The sequence below is a fragment of the Phyllobates terribilis genome, unplaced genomic scaffold (genome assembly GCF_046119375.1).
Source record: "Phyllobates terribilis strain yellow unplaced genomic scaffold, ASM4611937v1 Scaffold_737__1_contigs__length_740118, whole genome shotgun sequence".
Taxonomy (NCBI): Eukaryota; Metazoa; Chordata; class Amphibia; order Anura; family Dendrobatidae; genus Phyllobates; species Phyllobates terribilis.
The window spans coordinates 245,915-268,005 of NW_027363497.1; the positions used below are offsets into that span (position 1 = coordinate 245,915).

Below are 22,091 nucleotides of genomic sequence, written 5' to 3' on the forward strand. Positions count from 1 at the left end.
CTAATCAACCAAACTTTTTGGGTTGGTTTCTCTTTTATAGTCTGCAGGCATTAAATGAAAGAAGTCAGTTTTCCAGCAGAGGGAGACAACGTTTCAGAAAAGGCATTGTAGCAAACCAAAAAAGAAATTTTAAGCGCAGCAGAGTAACCAGCTCACATACCTGTTAGCTCAGGTGAGTTTAAAAGGCTGCTGTTGATAACAAGGGCATTTGCTAAATAGATGGTGTGTGTGCAACAATATACTGAAAGGTCAATTATATTGTGCAGCTTATCTCACCACCTGTAGTTATTTAGGTGAAAGCTCCAAAATGCTTGCCTAATATGTCTGTTTATCCAAAAGGAAGTATAGAGGGAGAGCTAGATAGATAGCATTGCATTACATTACATGGCAATGCAATGCACAGTTGCTGAAGTTGAACCAAAATGAGCTTGTCATCTGGCTTCTGCAACTTTTAACATGAAAAATCCAATGAGGAGAAGAAAAGCAAAGCCAAAGAGTCCATCCCAAAATCCGACAAACAAGCCAAATGAACAAAAAGCATTGAATTCAATTCTTTCTGATTTTAGAAACTGCATTAAAGAAGGGGTGCACCGGTCCTGGAGATACTGCAATACCAGGTCAATGCGTGGAGTGGACAGAGCAAGCTCTTTTTCCATCTCCCTGTTCTAAAAATCCATTTAATATATGGTCCCCAGATAGGGGACGTATCAGATATTAAACTGATAAGAACAGATACTACACTTGATCTTAGCCAAAAGGCCGAGAAGCGATAACCAGAATTGGTTTCCGACTACGGTGCCACCCAAGGATTCTGAAAAGTCCATTTGTGGAGATGGCCACCTGGACTCCCGTTAAGAAGACATGCTGTCAACCTCTAGATCCCTCACATGCCTGCACTTTTCGGCTTGCTGCTGCTGCAATCCACGCGTTTTAGATCTGCATAACTCCACCTCTTTTAGCACAGTACCCTCAACCCCCGGCTGTTCCCACCCGCCTCAACACCGTTGGAAGGGAGGAGAACCAATTAAGGCGGGGGGGGGGTGGAACGAGCAGCTGTCTACCCTTAGCAGGAGGGTTGCTGATTAATTACCTCTCCTGCTGCTGCTGCTGCTGGCTGTCCAGCAGCAGACTGAAGGTGGCTGCTGCTGTGCGCAGGTATATAAAGGCTCAGAGCCTATTATGACACGCGCAGCCAGCGTTCCATTGCCACATTCCGTCTACTGCAGGCGGGATACCTGGATGGCTGAATGTCACTGAGAAGCTCACAGAGACCGCCATAAGCAACAGTTTAAAAGAATGCCACAGACTAATCAACCAAACTTTTTGGGTTGGTTTCTCTTTTATAGTCTGCAGGCATTAAATGAAAGAAGTCAGTGTTCCAGCAGAGGGAGACAACGTTTTAGAAAAGGCATTGTAGCAAACCAAAAAAGAAATTTTAAGCGCAGCAGAGTAACCAGCTCACATACCTGTTAGCTCAGGTGAGTTTAAAAGGCTGCTGTTGATAACAAGGGCATTTGCTAAATAGATGGTGTGTGTGCAACAATATACTGAAAGGTCAATTATATTGTGCAGCTTATCTCACCACCTGTAGTTATTTAGGTGAAAGCTCCAAAATGCTTGCCTAATATGTCTGTTTATCCAAAAGGAAGTATAGAGGGAGAGCTAGATAGATAGCATTGCATTACATTACATGGCAATGCAATGCACAGTTGCTGAAGTTGAACCAAAATGAGCTTGTCATCTGGCTTCTGCAACTTTTAACATGAAAAATCCAATGAGGAGAAGAAAAGCAAAGCCAAAGAGTCCATCCCAAAATCCGACAAACAAGCCAAATGAACAAAAAGCATTGAATTCAATTCTTTCTGATTTTAGAAACTGCATTAAAGAAGGGGTGCACCGGTCCTGGAGATACTGCAATACCAGGTCAATGCGTGGAGTGGACAGAGCAAGCTCTTTTTCCATCTCCCTGTTCTAAAAATCCATTTAATATATGGTCCCCAGATAGGGGACGTATCAGATATTAAACTGATAAGAACAGATACTACACTTGATCTTAGCCAAAAGGCCGAGAAGCGATAACCAGAATTGGTTTCCGACTACGGTGCCACCCAAGGATTCTGAAAAGTCCATTTGTGGAGATGGCCACCTGGACTCCCGTTAAGAAGACATGCTGTCAACCTCTAGATCCCTCACATGCCTGCACTTTTCGGCTTGCTGCTGCTGCAATCCACGCGTTTTAGATCTGCATAACTCCACCTCTTTTAGCACAGTACCCTCAACCCCCGGCTGTTCCCACCCGCCTCAACACCGTTGGAAGGGAGGAGAACCAATTAAGGCGGGGAGGGGGTGGAACGAGCAGCTGTCTACCCTTAGCAGGAGGGTTGCTGATTAATTACCTCTCCTGCTGCTGCTGCTGCTGCTGGCTGTCCAGCAGCAGACTGAAGGTGGCTGCTGCTGTGCGCAGGTATATAAAGGCTCAGAGCCTATTATGACACGCGCAGCCAGCGTTCCATTGCCACATTCCGTCTACTGCAGGCGGGATACCTGGATGGCTGAATGTCACTGAGAAGCTCACAGAGACCGCCATAAGCAACAGTTTAAAAGAATGCCACAGACTAATCAACCAAACTTTTTGGGTTGGTTTCTCTTTTATAGTCTGCAGGCATTAAATGAAAGAAGTCAGTGTTCCAGCAGAGGGAGACAACGTTTCAGAAAAGGCATTGTAGCAAACCAAAAAAGAAATTTTAAGCGCAGCAGAGTAACCAGCTCACATACCTGTTAGCTCAGGTGAGTTTAAAAGGCTGCTGTTGATAACAAGGGCATTTGCTAAATAGATGGTGTGTGTGCAACAATATACTGAAAGGTCAATTATATTGTGCAGCTTATCTCACCACCTGTAGTTATTTAGGTGAAAGCTCCAAAATGCTTGCCTAATATGTCTGTTTATCCAAAAGGAAGTATAGAGGGAGAGCTAGATAGATAGCATTGCATTACATTACATGGCAATGCAATGCACAGTTGCTGAAGTTGAACCAAAATGAGCTTGTCATCTGGCTTCTGCAACTTTTAACATGAAAAATCCAATGAGGAGAAGAAAAGCAAAGCCAAAGAGTCCATCCCAAAATCCGACAAACAAGCCAAATGAACAAAAAGCATTGAATTCAATTCTTTCTGATTTTAGAAACTGCATTAAAGAAGGGGTGCACCGGTCCTGGAGATACTGCAATACCAGGTCAATGCGTGGAGTGGACAGAGCAAGCTCTTTTTCCATCTCCCTGTTCTAAAAATCCATTTAATATATGGTCCCCAGATAGGGGACGTATCAGATATTAAACTGATAAGAACAGATACTACACTTGATCTTAGCCAAAAGGCCGAGAAGCGATAACCAGAATTGGTTTCCGACTACGGTGCCACCCAAGGATTCTGAAAAGTCCATTTGTGGAGATGGCCACCTGGACTCCCGTTAAGAAGACATGCTGTCAACCTCTAGATCCCTCACATGCCTGCACTTTTCGGCTTGCTGCTGCTGCAATCCACGCGTTTTAGATCTGCATAACTCCACCTCTTTTAGCACAGTACCCTCAACCCCCGGCTGTTCCCACCCGCCTCAACACCGTTGGAAGGGAGGAGAACCAATTAAGGCGGGGGGGGGGGTGGAACGAGCAGCTGTCTACCCTTAGCAGGAGGGTTGCTGATTAATTACCTCTCCTGCTGCTGCTGCTGCTGCTGGCTGTCCAGCAGCAGACTGAAGGTGGCTGCTGCTGTGCGCAGGTATATAAAGGCTCAGAGCCTATTATGACACGCGCAGCCAGCGTTCCATTGCCACATTCCGTCTACTGCAGGCGGGATACCTGGATGGCTGAATGTCACTGAGAAGCTCACAGAGACCGCCATAAGCAACAGTTTAAAAGAATGCCACAGACTAATCAACCAAACTTTTTGGGTTGGTTTCTCTTTTATAGTCTGCAGGCATTAAATGAAAGAAGTCAGTGTTCCAGCAGAGGGAGACAACGTTTCAGAAAAGGCATTGTAGCAAACCAAAAAAGAAATTTTAAGCGCAGCAGAGTAACCAGCTCACATACCTGTTAGCTCAGGTGAGTTTAAAAGGCTGCTGTTGATAACAAGGGCATTTGCTAAATAGATGGTGTGTGTGCAACAATATACTGAAAGGTCAATTATATTGTGCAGCTTATCTCACCACCTGTAGTTATTTAGGTGAAAGCTCCAAAATGCTTGCCTAATATGTCTGTTTATCCAAAAGGAAGTATAGAGGGAGAGCTAGATAGATAGCATTGCATTACATTACATGGCAATGCAATGCACAGTTGCTGAAGTTGAACCAAAATGAGCTTGTCATCTGGCTTCTGCAACTTTTAACATGAAAAATCCAATGAGGAGAAGAAAAGCAAAGCCAAAGAGTCCATCCCAAAATCCGACAAACAAGCCAAATGAACAAAAAGCATTGAATTCAATTCTTTCTGATTTTAGAAACTGCATTAAAGAAGGGGTGCACCGGTCCTGGAGATACTGCAATACCAGGTCAATGCGTGGAGTGGACAGAGCAAGCTCTTTTTCCATCTCCCTGTTCTAAAAATCCATTTAATATATGGTCCCCAGATAGGGGACGTATCAGATATTAAACTGATAAGAACAGATACTACACTTGATCTTAGCCAAAAGGCCGAGAAGCGATAACCAGAATTGGTTTCCGACTACGGTGCCACCCAAGGATTCTGAAAAGTCCATTTGTGGAGATGGCCACCTGGACTCCCGTTAAGAAGACATGCTGTCAACCTCTAGATCCCTCACATGCCTGCACTTTTCGGCTTGCTGCTGCTGCAATCCACGCGTTTTAGATCTGCATAACTCCACCTCTTTTAGCACAGTACCCTCAACCCCCGGCTGTTCCCACCCGCCTCAACACCGTTGGAAGGGAGGAGAACCAATTAAGGCGGGGGGGGGGTGGAACGAGCAGCTGTCTACCCTTAGCAGGAGGGTTGCTGATTAATTACCTCTCCTGCTGCTGCTGCTGCTGCTGCTGGCTGTCCAGCAGCAGACTGAACGTGGCTGCTGCTGTGCGCAGGTATATAAAGGCTCAGAGCCTATTATGACACGCGCAGCCAGCGTTCCATTGCCACATTCCGTCTACTGCAGGCGGGATACCTGGATGGCTGAATGTCACTGAGAAGCTCACAGAGACCGCCATAAGCAACAGTTTAAAAGAATGCCACAGACTAATCAACCAAACTTTTTGGGTTGGTTTCTCTTTTATAGTCTGCAGGCATTAAATGAAAGAAGTCAGTGTTCCAGCAGAGGGAGACAACGTTTCAGAAAAGGCATTGTAGCAAACCAAAAAAGAAATTTTAAGCGCAGCAGAGTAACCAGCTCACATACCTGTTAGCTCAGGTGAGTTTAAAAGGCTGCTGTTGATAACAAGGGCATTTGCTAAATAGATGGTGTGTGTGCAACAATATACTGAAAGGTCAATTATATTGTGCAGCTTATCTCACCACCTGTAGTTATTTAGGTGAAAGCTCCAAAATGCTTGCCTAATATGTCTGTTTATCCAAAAGGAAGTATAGAGGGAGAGCTAGATAGATAGCATTGCATTACATTACATGGCAATGCAATGCACAGTTGCTGAAGTTGAACCAAAATGAGCTTGTCATCTGGCTTCTGCAACTTTTAACATGAAAAATCCAATGAGGAGAAGAAAAGCAAAGCCAAAGAGTCCATCCCAAAATCCGACAAACAAGCCAAATGAACAAAAAGCATTGAATTCAATTCTTTCTGATTTTAGAAACTGCATTAAAGAAGGGGTGCACCGGTCCTGGAGATACTGCAATACCAGGTCAATGCGTGGAGTGGACAGAGCAAGCTCTTTTTCCATCTCCCTGTTCTAAAAATCCATTTAATATATGGTCCCCAGATAGGGGACGTATCAGATATTAAACTGATAAGAACAGATACTACACTTGATCTTAGCCAAAAGGCCGAGAAGCGATAACCAGAATTGGTTTCCGACTACGGTGCCACCCAAGGATTCTGAAAAGTCCATTTGTGGAGATGGCCACCTGGACTCCCGTTAAGAAGACATGCTGTCAACCTCTAGATCCCTCACATGCCTGCACTTTTCGGCTTGCTGCTGCTGCAATCCACGCGTTTTAGATCTGCATAACTCCACCTCTTTTAGCACAGTACCCTCAACCCCCGGCTGTTCCCACCCGCCTCAACACCGTTGGAAGGGAGGAGAACCAATTAAGGCGGGGGGGGGGGGTGGAACGAGCAGCTGTCTACCCTTAGCAGGAGGGTTGCTGATTAATTACCTCTCCTGCTGCTGCTGCTGCTGCTGGCTGTCCAGCAGCAGACTGAAGGTGGCTGCTGCTGTGCGCAGGTATATAAAGGCTCAGAGCCTATTATGACACGCGCAGCCAGCGTTCCATTGCCACATTCCGTCTACTGCAGGCGGGATACCTGGATGGCTGAATGTCACTGAGAAGCTCACAGAGACCGCCATAAGCAACAGTTTAAAAGAATGCCACAGACTAATCAACCAAACTTTTTGGGTTGGTTTCTCTTTTATAGTCTGCAGGCATTAAATGAAAGAAGTCAGTGTTCCAGCAGAGGGAGACAACGTTTCAGAAAAGGCATTGTAGCAAACCAAAAAAGAAATTTTAAGCGCAGCAGAGTAACCAGCTCACATACCTGTTAGCTCAGGTGAGTTTAAAAGGCTGCTGTTGATAACAAGGGCATTTGCTAAATAGATGGTGTGTGTGCAACAATATACTGAAAGGTCAATTATATTGTGCAGCTTATCTCACCACCTGTAGTTATTTAGGTGAAAGCTCCAAAATGCTTGCCTAATATGTCTGTTTATCCAAAAGGAAGTATAGAGGGAGAGCTAGATAGATAGCATTGCATTACATTACATGGCAATGCAATGCACAGTTGCTGAAGTTGAACCAAAATGAGCTTGTCATCTGGCTTCTGCAACTTTTAACATGAAAAATCCAATGAGGAGAAGAAAAGCAAAGCCAAAGAGTCCATCCCAAAATCCGACAAACAAGCCAAATGAACAAAAAGCATTGAATTCAATTCTTTCTGATTTTAGAAACTGCATTAAAGAAGGGGTGCACCGGTCCTGGAGATACTGCAATACCAGGTCAATGCGTGGAGTGGACAGAGCAAGCTCTTTTTCCATCTCCCTGTTCTAAAAATCCATTTAATAAATGGTCCCCAGATAGGGGACGTATCAGATATTAAACTGATAAGAACAGATACTACACTTGATCTTAGCCAAAAGGCCGAGAAGCGATAACCAGAATTGGTTTCCGACTACGGTGCCACCCAAGGATTCTGAAAAGTCCATTTGTGGAGATGGCCACCTGGACTCCCGTTAAGAAGACATGCTGTCAACCTCTAGATCCCTCACATGCCTGCACTTTTCGGCTTGCTGCTGCTGCAATCCACGCGTTTTAGATCTGCATAACTCCACCTCTTTTAGCACAGTACCCTCAACCCCCGGCTGTTCCCACCCGCCTCAACACCGTTGGAAGGGAGGAGAACCAATTAAGGCGGGGGGGGGGGTGGAATGAGCAGCTGTCTACCCTTAGCAGGAGGGTTGCTGATTAATTACCTCTCCTGCTGCTGCTGCTGCTGCTGGCTGTCCAGCAGCAGACTGAAGGTGGCTGCTGCTGTGCGCAGGTATATAAAGGCTCAGAGCCTATTATGACACGCGCAGCCAGCGTTCCATTGCCACATTCCGTCTACTGCAGGCGGGATACCTGGATGGCTGAATGTCACTGAGAAGCTCACAGAGACCGCCATAAGCAACAGTTTAAAAGAATGCCACAGACTAATCAACCAAACTTTTTGGGTTGGTTTCTCTTTTATAGTCTGCAGGCATTAAATGAAAGAAGTCAGTGTTCCAGCAGAGGGAGACAACGTTTCAGAAAAGGCATTGTAGCAAACCAAAAAAGAAATTTTAAGCGCAGCAGAGTAACCAGCTCACATACCTGTTAGCTCAGGTGAGTTTAAAAGGCTGCTGTTGATAACAAGGGCATTTGCTAAATAGATGGTGTGTGTGCAACAATATACTGAAAGGTCAATTATATTGTGCAGCTTATCTCACCACCTGTAGTTATTTAGGTGAAAGCTCCAAAATGCTTGCCTAATATGTCTGTTTATCCAAAAGGAAGTATAGAGGGAGAGCTAGATAGATAGCATTGCATTACATTACATGGCAATGCAATGCACAGTTGCTGAAGTTGAACCAAAATGAGCTTGTCATCTGGCTTCTGCAACTTTTAACATGAAAAATCCAATGAGGAGAAGAAAAGCAAAGCCAAAGAGTCCATCCCAAAATCCGACAAACAAGCCAAATGAACAAAAAGCATTGAATTCAATTCTTTCTGATTTTAGAAACTGCATTAAAGAAGGGGTGCACCGGTCCTGGAGATACTGCAATACCAGGTCAATGCGTGGAGTGGACAGAGCAAGCTCTTTTTCCATCTCCCTGTTCTAAAAATCCATTTAATATATGGTCCCCAGATAGGGGACGTATCAGATATTAAACTGATAAGAACAGATACTACACTTGATCTTAGCCAAAAGGCCGAGAAGCGATAACCAGAATTGGTTTCCGACTACGGTGCCACCCAAGGATTCTGAAAAGTCCATTTGTGGAGATGGCCACCTGGACTCCCGTTAAGAAGACATGCTGTCAACCTCTAGATCCCTCACATGCCTGCACTTTTCGGCTTGCTGCTGCTGCAATCCACGCGTTTTAGATCTGCATAACTCCACCTCTTTTAGCACAGTACCCTCAACCCCCGGCTGTTCCCACCCGCCTCAACACCGTTGGAAGGGAGGAGAACCAATTAAGGCGGGGGGGGGGGTGGAACGAGCAGCTGTCTACCCTTAGCAGGAGGGTTGCTGATTAATTACCTCTCCTGCTGCTGCTGCTGCTGGCTGTCCAGCAGCAGACTGAAGGTGGCTGCTGCTGTGCGCAGGTATATAAAGGCTCAGAGCCTATTATGACACGCGCAGCCAGCGTTCCATTGCCACATTCCGTCTACTGCAGGCGGGATACCTGGATGGCTGAATGTCACTGAGAAGCTCACAGAGACCGCCATAAGCAACAGTTTAAAAGAATGCCACAGACTAATCAACCAAACTTTTTGGGTTGGTTTCTCTTTTATAGTCTGCAGGCATTAAATGAAAGAAGTCAGTGTTCCAGCAGAGGGAGACAACGTTTCAGAAAAGGCATTGTAGCAAACCAAAAAAGAAATTTTAAGCGCAGCAGAGTAACCAGCTCACATACCTGTTAGCTCAGGTGAGTTTAAAAGGCTGCTGTTGATAACAAGGGCATTTGCTAAATAGATGGTGTGTGTGCAACAATATACTGAAAGGTCAATTATATTGTGCAGCTTATCTCACCACCTGTAGTTATTTAGGTGAAAGCTCCAAAATGCTTGCCTAATATGTCTGTTTATCCAAAAAGAAGTATAGAGGGAGAGCTAGATAGATAGCATTGCATTACATTACATGGCAATGCAATGCACAGTTGCTGAAGTTGAACCAAAATGAGCTTGTCATCTGGCTTCTGCAACTTTTAACATGAAAAATCCAATGAGGAGAAGAAAAGCAAAGCCAAAGAGTCCATCCCAAAATCCGACAAACAAGCCAAATGAACAAAAAGCATTGAATTCAATTCTTTCTGATTTTAGAAACTGCATTAAAGAAGGGGTGCACCGGTCCTGGAGATACTGCAATACCAGGTCAATGCGTGGAGTGGACAGAGCAAGCTCTTTTTCCATCTCCCTGTTCTAAAAATCCATTTAATATATGGTCCCCAGATAGGGGACGTATCAGATATTAAACTGATAAGAACAGATACTACACTTGATCTTAGCCAAAAGGCCGAGAAGCGATAACCAGAATTGGCTTCCGACTACGGTGCCACCCAAGGATTCTGAAAAGTCCATTTGTGGAGATGGCCACCTGGACTCCCGTTAAGAAGACATGCTGTCAACCTCTAGATCCCTCACATGCCTGCACTTTTCGGCTTGCTGCTGCTGCAATCCACGCGTTTTAGATCTGCATAACTCCACCTCTTTTAGCACAGTACCCTCAACCCCCGGCTGTTCCCACCCGCATCAACACCGTTGGAAGGGAGGAGAACCAATTAAGGCGGGGGGGGGGGTGGAACGAGCAGCTGTCTACCCTTAGCAGGAGGGTTGCTGATTAATTACCTCTCCTGCTGCTGCTGCTGCTGCTGGCTGTCCAGCAGCAGACTGAAGGTGGCTGCTGCTGTGCGCAGGTATATAAAGGCTCAGAGCCTATTATGACACGCGCAGCCAGCGTTCCATTGCCACATTCCGTCTACTGCAGGCGGGATACCTGGATGGCTGAATGTCACTGAGAAGCTCACAGAGACCGCCATAAGCAACAGTTTAAAAGAATGCCACAGACTAATCAACCAAACTTTTTGGGTTGGTTTCTTTTTTATAGTCTGCAGGCATTAAATGAAAGAAGTCAGTGTTCCAGCAGAGGGAGACAACGTTTCAGAAAAGGCATTGTAGCAAACCAAAAAAGAAATTTTAAGCGCAGCAGAGTAACCAGCTCACATACCTGTTAGCTCAGGTGAGTTTAAAAGGCTGCTGTTGATAACAAGGGCATTTGCTAAATAGATGGTGTGTGTGCAACAATATACTGAAAGGTCAATTATATTGTGCAGCTTATCTCACCACCTGTAGTTATTTAGGTGAAAGCTCCAAAATGCTTGCCTAATATGTCTGTTTATCCAAAAGGAAGTATAGAGGGAGAGCTAGATAGATAGCATTGCATTACATTACATGGCAATGCAATGCACAGTTGCTGAAGTTGAACCAAAATGAGCTTGTCATCTGGCTTCTGCAACTTTTAACATGAAAAATCCAATGAGGAGAAGAAAAGCAAAGCCAAAGAGTCCATCCCAAAATCCGACAAACAAGCCAAATGAACAAAAAGCATTGAATTCAATTCTTTCTGATTTTAGAAACTGCATTAAAGAAGGGGTGCACCGGTCCTGGAGATACTGCAATACCAGGTCAATGCGTGGAGTGGACAGAGCAAGCTCTTTTTCCATCTCCCTGTTCTAAAAATCCATTTAATATATGGTCCCCAGATAGGGGACGTATCAGATATTAAACTGATAAGAACAGATACTACACTTGATCTTAGCCAAAAGGCCGAGAAGCGATAACCAGAATTGGTTTCCGACTACGGTGCCACCCAAGGATTCTGAAAAGTCCATTTGTGGAGATGGCCACCTGGACTCCCGTTAAGAAGACATGCTGTCAACCTCTAGATCCCTCACATGCCTGCACTTTTCGGCTTGCTGCTGCTGCAATCCACGCGTTTTAGATCTGCATAACTCCACCTCTTTTAGCACAGTACCCTCAACCCCCGGCTGTTCCCACCCGCCTCAACACCGTTGGAAGGGAGGAAAACCAATTAAGGCGGGGGGGGGGGTGGAACGAGCAGCTGTCTACCCTTAGCAGGAGGGTTGCTGATTAATTACCTCTCCTGCTGCTGTTGTTGCTGCTGGCTGTCCAGCAGCAGACTGAAGGTGGCTGCTGCTGTGCGCAGGTATATAAAGGCTCAGAGCCTATTATGACACGCGCAGCCAGCGTTCCATTGCCACATTCCGTCTACTGCAGGCGGGATACCTGGATGGCTGAATGTCACTGAGAAGCTCACAGAGACCGCCATAAGCAACAGTTTAAAAGAATGCCACAGACTAATCAACCAAACTTTTTGGGTTGGTTTCTCTTTTATAGTCTGCAGGCATTAAATGAAAGAAGTCAGTGTTCCAGCAGAGGGAGACAACGTTTCAGAAAAGGCATTGTAGCAAACCAAAAAAGAAATTTTAAGCGCAGCAGAGTAACCAGCTCACATACCTGTTAGCTCAGGTGAGTTTAAAAGGCTGCTGTTGATAACAAGGGCATTTGCTAAATAGATGGTGTGTGTGCAACAATATACTGAAAGGTCAATTATATTGTGCAGCTTATCTCACCACCTGTAGTTATTTAGGTGAAAGCTCCAAAATGCTTGCCTAATATGTCTGTTTATCCAAAAGGAAGTATAGAGGGAGAGCTAGATAGATAGCATTGCATTACATTACATGGCAATGCAATGCACAGTTGCTGAAGTTGAACCAAAATGAGCTTGTCATCTGGCTTCTGCAACTTTTAACATGAAAAATCCAATGAGGAGAAGAAAAGCAAAGCCAAAGAGTCCATCCCAAAATCCGACAAACAAGCCAAATGAACAAAAAGCATTGAATTCAATTCTTTCTGATTTTAGAAACTGCATTAAAGAAGGGGTGCACCGGTCCTGGAGATACTGCAATACCAGGTCAATGCGTGGAGTGGACAGAGCAAGCTCTTTTTCCATCTCCCTGTTCTAAAAATCCATTTAATATATGGTCCCCAGATAGGGGACGTATCAGATATTAAACTGATAAGAACAGATACTACACTTGATCTTAGCCAAAAGGCCGAGAAGCGATAACCAGAATTGGTTTCCGACTACGGTGCCACCCAAGGATTCTGAAAAGTCCATTTGTGGAGATGGCCACCTGGACTCCCGTTAAGAAGACATGCTGTCAACCTCTAGATCCCTCACATGCCTGCACTTTTCGGCTTGCTGCTGCTGCAATCCACGCGTTTTAGATCTGCATAACTCCACCTCTTTTAGCACAGTACCCTCAACCCCCGGCTGTTCCCACCCGCCTCAACACCGTTGGAAGGGAGGAGAACCAATTAAGGCGGGGGGGGGGGGTGGAACGAGCAGCTGTCTACCCTTAGCAGGAGGGTTGCTGATTAATTACCTCTCCTGCTGCTGCTGCTGCTGCTGGCTGTCCAGCAGCAGACTGAAGGTGGCTGCTGCTGTGCGCAGGTATATAAAGGCTCAGAGCCTATTATGACACGCGCAGCCAGCGTTCCATTGCCACATTCCGTCTACTGCAGGCGGGATACCTGGATGGCTGAATGTCACTGAGAAGCTCACAGAGACCGCCATAAGCAACAGTTTAAAAGAATGCCACAGACTAATCAACCAAACTTTTTGGGTTGGTTTCTCTTTTATAGTCTGCAGGCATTAAATGAAAGAAGTCAGTGTTCCAGCAGAGGGAGACAACGTTTCAGAAAAGGCATTGTAGCAAACCAAAAAAGAAATTTTAAGCGCAGCAGAGTAACCAGCTCACATACCTGTTAGCTCAGGTGAGTTTAAAAGGCTGCTGTTGATAACAAGGGCATTTGCTAAATAGATGGTGTGTGTGCAACAATATACTGAAAGGTCAATTATATTTTGCAGCTTATCTCACCACCTGTAGTTATTTAGGTGAAAGCTCCAAAATGCTTGCCTAATATGTCTGTTTATCCAAAAGGAAGTATAGAGGGAGAGCTAGATAGATAGCATTGCATTACATTACATGGCAATGCAATGCACAGTTGCTGAAGTTGAACCAAAATGAGCTTGTCATCTGGCTTCTGCAACTTTTAACATGAAAAATCCAATGAGGAGAAGAAAAGCAAAGCCAAAGAGTCCATCCCAAAATCCGACAAACAAGCCAAATGAACAAAAAGCATTGAATTCAATTCTTTCTGATTTTAGAAACTGCATTAAAGAAGGGGTGCACCGGTCCTGGAGATACTGCAATACCAGGTCAATGCGTGGAGTGGACAGAGCAAGCTCTTTTTCCATCTCCCTGTTCTAAAAATCCATTTAATATATGGTCCCCAGATAGGGGACGTATCAGATATTAAACTGATAAGTACAGATACTACACTTGATCTTAGCCAAAAGGCCGAGAAGCGATAACCAGAATTGGTTTCCGACTACGGTGCCACCCAAGGATTCTGAAAAGTCCATTTGTGGAGATGGCCACCTGGACTCCCGTTAAGAAGACATGCTGTCAACCTCTAGATCCCTCACATGCCTGCACTTTTCGGCTTGCTGCTGCTGCAATCCACGCGTTTTAGATCTGCATAACTCCACCTCTTTTAGCACAGTACCCTCAACCCCCGGCTGTTCCCACCCGCCTCAACACCGTTGGAAGGGAGGAGAACCAATTAAGGCGGGGGGGGGGGGTGGAACGAGCAGCTGTCTACCCTTAGCAGGAGGGTTGCTGATTAATTACCTCTCCTGCTGCTGTTGTTGCTGCTGGCTGTCCAGCAGCAGACTGAAGGTGGCTGCTGCTGTGCGCAGGTATATAAAGGCTCAGAGCCTATTATGACACGCGCAGCCAGCGTTCCATTGCCACATTCCGTCTACTGCAGGCGGGATACCTGGATGGCTGAATGTCACTGAGAAGCTCACAGAGACCGCCATAAGCAACAGTTTAAAAGAATGCCACAGACTAATCAACCAAACTTTTTGGGTTGGTTTCTCTTTTATAGTCTGCAGGCATTAAATGAAAGAAGTCAGTGTTCCAGCAGAGGGAGACAACGTTTCAGAAAAGGCATTGTAGCAAACCAAAAAAGAAATTTTAAGCGCAGCAGAGTAACCAGCTCACATACCTGTTAGCTCAGGTGAGTTTAAAAGGCTGCTGTTGATAACAAGGGCATTTGCTAAATAGATGGTGTGTGTGCAACAATATACTGAAAGGTCAATTATATTGTGCAGCTTATCTCACCACCTGTAGTTATTTAGGTGAAAGCTCCAAAATGCTTGCCTAATATGTCTGTTTATCCAAAAGGAAGTATAGAGGGAGAGCTAGATAGATAGCATTGCATTACATTACATGGCAATGCAATGCACAGTTGCTGAAGTTGAACCAAAATGAGCTTGTCATCTGGCTTCTGCAACTTTTAACATGAAAAATCCAATGAGGAGAAGAAAAGCAAAGCCAAAGAGTCCATCCCAAAATCCGACAAACAAGCCAAATGAACAAAAAGCATTGAATTCAATTCTTTCTGATTTTAGAAACTGCATTAAAGAAGGGGTGCACCGGTCCTGGAGATACTGCAATACCAGGTCAATGCGTGGAGTGGACAGAGCAAGCTCTTTTTCCATCTCCCTGTTCTAAAAATCCATTTAATATATGGTCCCCAGATAGGGGACGTATCAGATATTAAACTGATAAGAACAGATACTACACTTGATCTTAGCCAAAAGACCGAGAAGCGATAACCAGAATTGGTTTCCGACTACGGTGCCACCCAAGGATTCTGAAAAGTCCATTTGTGGAGATGGCCACCTGGACTCCCGTTAAGAAGACATGCTGTCAACCTCTAGATCCCTCACATGCCTCCACTTTTCGGCTTGCTGCTGCTGCAATCCACGCGTTTTAGATCTGCATAACTCCACCTCTTTTAGCACAGTACCCTCAACCCCCGGCTGTTCCCACCCGCCTCAACACCGTTGGAAGGGAGGAGAACCAATTAAGGCGGGGGGGGTGGAACGAGCAGCTGTCTACCCTTAGCAGGAGGGTTGCTGATTAATTACCTCTCCTGCTGCTGCTGCTGCTGCTGGCTGTCCAGCAGCAGACTGAAGGTGGCTGCTGCTGTGCGCAGGTATATAAAGGCTCAGAGCCTATTATGACACGCGCAGCCAGCGTTCCATTGCCACATTCCGTCTACTGCAGGCGGGATACCTGGATGGCTGAATGTCACTGAGAAGCTCACAGAGACCGCCATAAGCAACAGTTTAAAAGAATGCCACAGACTAATCAACCAAACTTTTTGGGTTGGTTTCTCTTTTATAGTCTGCAGGCATTAAATGAAAGAAGTCAGTGTTCCAGCAGAGGGAGACAACGTTTCAGAAAAGGCATTGTAGCAAACCAAAAAAGAAATTTTAAGCGCAGCAGAGTAACCAGCTCACATACCTGTTAGCTCAGGTGAGTTTAAAAGGCTGCTGTTGATAACAAGGGCATTTGCTAAATAGATGGTGTGTGTGCAACAATATACTGAAAGGTCAATTATATTGTGCAGCTTATCTCACCACCTGTAGTTATTTAGGTGAAAGCTCCAAAATGCTTGCCTAATATGTCTGTTTATCCAAAAGGAAGTATAGAGGGAGAGCTAGATAGATAGCATTGCATTACATTACATGGCAATGCAATGCACAGTTGCTGAAGTTGAACCAAAATGAGCTTGTCATCTGGCTTCTGCAACTTTTAACATGAAAAATCCAATGAGGAGAAGAAAAGCAAAGCCAAAGAGTCCATCCCAAAATCCGACAAACAAGCCAAATGAACAAAAAGCATTGAATTCAATTCTTTCTGATTTTAGAAACTGCATTAAAGAAGGGGTGCACCGGTCCTGGAGATACTGCAATACCAGGTCAATGCGTGGAGTGGACAGAGCAAGCTCTTTTTCCATCTCCCTGTTCTAAAAATCCATTTAATATATGGTCCCCAGATAGGGGACGTATCAGATATTAAACTGATAAGAACAGATACTACACTTGATCTTAGCCAAAAGGCCGAGAAGCGATAACCAGAATTGGTTTCCGACTACGGTGCCACCCAAGGATTCTGAAAAGTCCATTTGTGGAGATGGCCACCTGGACTCCCGTTAAGAAGACATGCTGTCAACCTCTAGATCCCTCACATGCCTGCACTTTTCGGCTTGCTGCTGCTGCAATCCACGCGTTTTAGATCTGCATAACTCCACCTCTTTTAGCACAGTACCCTCAACCCCCGGCTGTTCCCACCCGCCTCAACACCGTTGGAAGGGAGGAGAACCAATTAAGGCGGGGGGGGGGGGGGTGGAACGAGCAGCTGTCTACCCTTAGCAGGAGGGTTGCTGATTAATTACCTCTCCTGCTGCTGTTGTTGCTGCTGGCTGTCCAGCAGCAGACTGAAGGTGGCTGCTGCTGTGCGCAGGTATATAAAGGCTCAGAGCCTATTATGACACGCGCAGCCAGCGTTCCATTGCCACATTCCGTCTACTGCAGGCGGGATACCTGGATGGCTGAATGTCACTGAGAAGCTCACAGAGACCGCCATAAGCAACAGTTTAAAAGAATGCCACAGACTAATCAACCAAACTTTTTGGGTTGGTTTCTCTTTTATAGTCTGCAGGCATTAAATGAAAGAAGTCAGTGTTCCAGCAGAGGGAGACAACGTTTCAGAAAAGGCATTGTAGCAAACCAAAAAAGAAATTTTAAGCGCAGCAGAGTAACCAGCTCACATACCTGTTAGCTCAGGTGAGTTTAAAAGGCTGCTGTTGATAACAAGGGCATTTGCTAAATAGATGGTGTGTGTGCAACAATATACTGAAAGGTCAATTATATTGTGCAGCTTATCTCACCACCTGTAGTTATTTAGGTGAAAGCTCCAAAATGCTTGCCTAATATGTCTGTTTATCCAAAAGGAAGTATAGAGGGAGAGCTAGATAGATAGCATTGCATTACATTACATGGCAATGCAATGCACAGTTGCTGAAGTTGAACCAAAATGAGCTTGTCATCTGGCTTCTGCAACTTTTAACATGAAAAATCCAATGAGGAGAAGAAAAGCAAAGCCAAAGAGTCCATCCCAAAATCCGACAAACAAGCCAAATGAACAAAAAGCATTGAATTCAATTCTTTCTGATTTTAGAAACTGCATTAAAGAAGGGGTGCACCGGTCCTGGAGATACTGCAATACCAGGTCAATGCGTGGAGTGGACAGAGCAAGCTCTTTTTCCATCTCCCTGTTCTAAAAATCCATTTAATATATGGTCCCCAGATAGGGGACGTATCAGATATTAAACTGATAAGAACAGATACTACACTTGATCTTAGCCAAAAGGCCGAGAAGCGATAACCAGAATTGGTTTCCGACTACGGTGCCACCCAAGGATTCTGAAAAGTCCATTTGTGGAGATGGCCACCTGGACTCCCGTTAAGAAGACATGCTGTCAACCTCTAGATCCCTCACATGCCTGCACTTTTCGGCTTGCTGCTGCTGCAATCCACGCGTTTTAGATCTGCATAACTCCACCTCTTTTAGCACAGTACCCTCAACCCCCGGCTGTTCCCACCCGCCTCAACACCGTTGGAAGGGAGGAGAACCAATTAAGGCGGGGGGGGGGGTGGAACGAGCAGCTGTCTACCCTTAGCAGGAGGGTTGCTGATTAATTACCTCTCCTGCTGCTGCTGCTGCTGCTGGCTGTCCAGCAGCAGACTGAAGGTGGCTGCTGCTGTGCGCAGGTATATAAAGGCTCAGAGCCTATTATGACACGCGCAGCCAGCGTTCCATTGCCACATTCCGTCTACTGCAGGCGGGATACCTGGATGGCTGAATGTCACTGAGAAGCTCACAGAGACCGCCATAAGCAACAGTTTAAAAGAATGCCACAGACTAATCAACCAAACTTTTTGGGTTGGTTTCTCTTTTATAGTCTGCAGGCATTAAATGAAAGAAGTCAGTGTTCCAGCAGAGGGAGACAACGTTTCAGAAAAGGCATTGTAGCAAACCAAAAAAGAAATTTTAAGCGCAGCAGAGTAACCAGCTCACATACCTGTTAGCTCAGGTGAGTTTAAAAGGCTGCTGTTGATAACAAGGGCATTTGCTAAATAGATGGTGTGTGTGCAACAGTATACTGAAAGGTCAATTATATTGTGCAGCTTATCTCACCACCTGTAGTTATTTAGGTGAAAGCTCCAAAATGCTTGCCTAATATGTCTGTTTATCCAAAAGGAAGTATAGAGGGAGAGCTAGATAGATAGCATTGCATTACATTACATGGCAATGCAATGCACAGTTGCTGAAGTTGAACCAAAATGAGCTTGTCATCTGGCTTCTGCAACTTTTAACATGAAAAATCCAATGAGGAGAAGAAAAGCAAAGCCAAAGAGTCCATCCCAAAATCCGACAAACAAGCCAAATGAACAAAAAGCATTGAATTCAATTCTTTCTGATTTTAGAAACTGCATTAAAGAAGGGGTGCACCGGTCCTGGAGATACTGCAATACCAGGTCAATGCGTGGAGTGGACAGAGCAAGCTCTTTTTCCATCTCCCTGTTCTAAAAATCCATTTAATATATGGTCCCCAGATAGGGGACGTATCAGATATTAAACTGATAAGAACAGATACTACACTTGATCTTAGCCAAAAGGCCGAGAAGCGATAACCAGAATTGGTTTCCGACTACGGTGCCACCCAAGGATTCTGAAAAGTCCATTTGTGGAGATGGCCACCTGGACTCCCGTTAAGAAGACATGCTGTCAACCTCTAGATCCCTCACATGCCTGCACTTTTCGGCTTGCTGCTGCTGCAATCCACGCGTTTTAGATCTGCATAACTCCACCTCTTTTAGCACAGTACCCTCAACCCCCGGCTGTTCCCACCCGCCTCAACACCGTTGGAAGGGAGGAGAACCAATTAAGGCGGGGGGGGGGGGTGGAACGAGCAGCTGTCTACCCTTAGCAGGAGGGTTGCTGATTAATTACCTCTCCTGCTGCTGTTGTTGCTGCTGGCTGTCCAGCAGCAGACTGAAGGTGGCTGCTGCTGTGCGCAGGTATATAAAGGCTCAGAGCCTATTATGACACGCGCAGCCAGCGTTCCATTGCCACATTCCGTCTACTGCAGGCGGGATACCTGGATGGCTGAATGTCACTGAGAAGCTCACAGAGACCGCCATAAGCAACAGTTTAAAAGAATGCCACAGACTAATCAACCAAACTTTTTGGGTTGGTTTCTCTTTTATAGTCTGCAGGCATTAAATGAAAGAAGTCAGTGTTCCAGCAGAGGGAGACAACGTTTCAGAAAAGGCATTGTAGCAAACCAAAAAAGAAATTTTAAGCGCAGCAGAGTAACCAGCTCACATACCTGTTAGCTCAGGTGAGTTTAAAAGGCTGCTGTTGATAACAAGGGCATTTGCTAAATAGATGGTGTGTGTGCAACAATATACTGAAAGGTCAATTATATTGTGCAGCTTATCTCACCACCTGTAGTTATTTAGGTGAAAGCTCCAAAATGCTTGCCTAATATGTCTGTTTATCCAAAAGGAAGTATAGAGGGAGAGCTAGATAGATAGCATTGCATTACATTACATGGCAATGCAATGCACAGTTGCTGAAGTTGAACCAAAATGAGCTTGTCATCTGGCTTCTGCAACTTTTAACATGAAAAATCCAATGAGGAGAAGAAAAGCAAAGCCAAAGAGTCCATCCCAAAATCCGACAAACAAGCCAAATGAACAAAAAGCATTGAATTCAATTCTTTCTGATTTTAGAAACTGCATTAAAGAAGGGGTGCACCGGTCCTGGAGATACTGCAATACCAGGTCAATGCGTGGAGTGGACAGAGCAAGCTCTTTTTCCATCTCCCTGTTCTAAAAATCCATTTAATATATGGTCCCCAGATAGGGGACGTATCAGATATTAAACTGATAAGAACAGATACTACACTTGATCTTAGCCAAAAGGCCGAGAAGCGATAACCAGAATTGGTTTCCGACTACGGTGCCACCCAAGGATTCTGAAAAGTCCATTTGTGGAGATGGCCACCTGGACTCCCGTTAAGAAGACATGCTGTCAACCTCTAGATCCCTCACATGCCTGCACTTTTCGGCTTGCTGCTGCTGCAATCCACGCGTTTTAGATCTGCATAACTCCACCTCTTTTAGCACAGTACCCTCAACCCCCGGCTGTTCCCACCCGCCTCAACACCGTTGGAAGGGAGGAGAACCAATTAAGGCGGGGGGGGGGTGGAACGAGCAGCTGTCTACCCTTAGCAGGAGGGTTGCTGATTAATTACCTCTCCTGCTGCTGCTGCTGCTGCTGGCTGTCCAGCAGCAGACTGAAGGTGGCTGCTGCTGTGCGCAGGTATATAAAGGCTCAGAGCCTATTATGACACGCGCAGCCAGCGTTCCATTGCCACATTCCGTCTACTGCAGGCGGGATACCTGGATGGCTGAATGTCACTGAGAAGCTCACAGAGACCGCCATAAGCAACAGTTTAAAAGAATGCCACAGACTAATCAACCAAACTTTTTGGGTTGGTTTCTCTTTTATAGTCTGCAGGCATTAAATGAAAGAAGTCAGTGTTCCAGCAGAGGGAGACAACGTTTCAGAAAAGGCATTGTAGCAAACCAAAAAAGAAATTTTAAGCGCAGCAGAGTAACCAGCTCACATACCTGTTAGCTCAGGTGAGTTTAAAAGGCTGCTGTTGATAACAAGGGCATTTGCTAAATAGATGGTGTGTGTGCAACAATATACTGAAAGGTCAATTATATTGTGCAGCTTATCTCACCACCTGTAGTTATTTAGGTGAAAGCTCCAAAATGCTTGCCTAATATGTCTGTTTATCCAAAAGGAAGTATAGAGGGAGAGCTAGATAGATAGCATTGCATTACATTACATGGCAATGCAATGCACAGTTTCTGAAGTTGAACCAAAATGAGCTTGTCATCTGGCTTCTGCAACTTTTAACATGAAAAATCCAATGAGGAGAAGAAAAGCAAAGCCAAAGAGTCCATCCCAAAATCCGACAAACAAGCCAATTGAACAAAAAGCATTGAATTCAATTCTTTCTGATTTTAGAAACTGCATTAAAGAAGGGGTGCACCGGTCCTGGAGATACTGCAATACCAGGTCAATGCGTGGAGTGGACAGAGCAAGCTCTTTTTCCATCTCCCTGTTCTAAAAATCCATTTAATATATGGTCCCCAGATAGGGGACGTATCAGATATTAAACTGATAAGAACAGATACTACACTTGATCTTAGCCAAAAGGCCGAGAAGCGATAACCAGAATTGGTTTCCGACTACGGTGCCACCCAAGGATTCTGAAAAGTCCATTTGTGGAGATGGCCACCTGGACTCCCGTTAAGAAGACATGCTGTCAACCTCTAGATCCCTCACATGCCTGCACTTTTCGGCTTGCTGCTGCTGCAATCCACGCGTTTTAGATCTGCATAACTCCACCTCTTTTAGCACAGTACCCTCAACCCCCGGCTGTTCCCACCCGCCTCAACACCGTTGGAAGGGAGGAGAACCAATTAAGGCGGGGGGGGGGGGTGGAACGAGCAGCTGTCTACCCTTAGCAGGAGGGTTGCTGATTAATTACCTCTCCTGCTGCTGTTGTTGCTGCTGGCTGTCCAGCAGCAGA

At 45.3% G+C, this 22,091-nt stretch overlaps 17 non-coding genes across 17 annotated transcripts; all 17 read right to left on the bottom strand.

The window, feature by feature from the left end:
- Positions 1-580: 580 nt before the first annotated feature.
- Positions 581-771, bottom strand: LOC141238093 (U2 spliceosomal RNA). Its single transcript, XR_012303588.1, has one exon. It is a non-coding gene; the product is annotated as a U2 spliceosomal RNA (small nuclear RNA).
- A 1,115-nt stretch (positions 772-1,886) lies between these two features.
- Positions 1,887-2,077, bottom strand: LOC141238094 (U2 spliceosomal RNA). Its single transcript, XR_012303589.1, has one exon. It is a non-coding gene; the product is annotated as a U2 spliceosomal RNA (small nuclear RNA).
- Positions 2,078-3,195: 1,118 nt separating this feature from the next.
- On the bottom strand, positions 3,196-3,386 carry LOC141238095 (U2 spliceosomal RNA). The gene has a single exon (XR_012303590.1). It is a non-coding gene; the product is annotated as a U2 spliceosomal RNA (small nuclear RNA).
- A 1,119-nt stretch (positions 3,387-4,505) lies between these two features.
- LOC141238096 (U2 spliceosomal RNA) lies at positions 4,506-4,696 on the bottom strand. The gene has a single exon (XR_012303591.1). It is a non-coding gene; the product is annotated as a U2 spliceosomal RNA (small nuclear RNA).
- A 1,121-nt stretch (positions 4,697-5,817) lies between these two features.
- LOC141238097 (U2 spliceosomal RNA) lies at positions 5,818-6,008 on the bottom strand. Its single transcript, XR_012303592.1, has one exon. It is a non-coding gene; the product is annotated as a U2 spliceosomal RNA (small nuclear RNA).
- A 1,120-nt stretch (positions 6,009-7,128) lies between these two features.
- On the bottom strand, positions 7,129-7,319 carry LOC141238386 (U2 spliceosomal RNA). The gene has a single exon (XR_012303874.1). It is a non-coding gene; the product is annotated as a U2 spliceosomal RNA (small nuclear RNA).
- A 1,119-nt stretch (positions 7,320-8,438) lies between these two features.
- On the bottom strand, positions 8,439-8,629 carry LOC141238098 (U2 spliceosomal RNA). Its single transcript, XR_012303593.1, has one exon. It is a non-coding gene; the product is annotated as a U2 spliceosomal RNA (small nuclear RNA).
- Positions 8,630-9,745: 1,116 nt separating this feature from the next.
- On the bottom strand, positions 9,746-9,936 carry LOC141238100 (U2 spliceosomal RNA). The gene has a single exon (XR_012303595.1). It is a non-coding gene; the product is annotated as a U2 spliceosomal RNA (small nuclear RNA).
- A 1,119-nt stretch (positions 9,937-11,055) lies between these two features.
- LOC141238101 (U2 spliceosomal RNA) lies at positions 11,056-11,246 on the bottom strand. The gene has a single exon (XR_012303596.1). It is a non-coding gene; the product is annotated as a U2 spliceosomal RNA (small nuclear RNA).
- Positions 11,247-12,365: 1,119 nt separating this feature from the next.
- Positions 12,366-12,556, bottom strand: LOC141238102 (U2 spliceosomal RNA). The gene has a single exon (XR_012303597.1). It is a non-coding gene; the product is annotated as a U2 spliceosomal RNA (small nuclear RNA).
- Positions 12,557-13,676: 1,120 nt separating this feature from the next.
- Positions 13,677-13,867, bottom strand: LOC141238454 (U2 spliceosomal RNA). The gene has a single exon (XR_012303938.1). It is a non-coding gene; the product is annotated as a U2 spliceosomal RNA (small nuclear RNA).
- Positions 13,868-14,987: 1,120 nt separating this feature from the next.
- Positions 14,988-15,178, bottom strand: LOC141238460 (U2 spliceosomal RNA). Its single transcript, XR_012303944.1, has one exon. It is a non-coding gene; the product is annotated as a U2 spliceosomal RNA (small nuclear RNA).
- Positions 15,179-16,294: 1,116 nt separating this feature from the next.
- LOC141238103 (U2 spliceosomal RNA) lies at positions 16,295-16,485 on the bottom strand. Its single transcript, XR_012303598.1, has one exon. It is a non-coding gene; the product is annotated as a U2 spliceosomal RNA (small nuclear RNA).
- Positions 16,486-17,607: 1,122 nt separating this feature from the next.
- On the bottom strand, positions 17,608-17,798 carry LOC141238104 (U2 spliceosomal RNA). The gene has a single exon (XR_012303599.1). It is a non-coding gene; the product is annotated as a U2 spliceosomal RNA (small nuclear RNA).
- A 1,119-nt stretch (positions 17,799-18,917) lies between these two features.
- Positions 18,918-19,108, bottom strand: LOC141238106 (U2 spliceosomal RNA). Its single transcript, XR_012303601.1, has one exon. It is a non-coding gene; the product is annotated as a U2 spliceosomal RNA (small nuclear RNA).
- A 1,120-nt stretch (positions 19,109-20,228) lies between these two features.
- LOC141238107 (U2 spliceosomal RNA) lies at positions 20,229-20,419 on the bottom strand. Its single transcript, XR_012303602.1, has one exon. It is a non-coding gene; the product is annotated as a U2 spliceosomal RNA (small nuclear RNA).
- A 1,118-nt stretch (positions 20,420-21,537) lies between these two features.
- Positions 21,538-21,728, bottom strand: LOC141238108 (U2 spliceosomal RNA). Its single transcript, XR_012303603.1, has one exon. It is a non-coding gene; the product is annotated as a U2 spliceosomal RNA (small nuclear RNA).
- Positions 21,729-22,091: the final 363 nt, after the last annotated feature.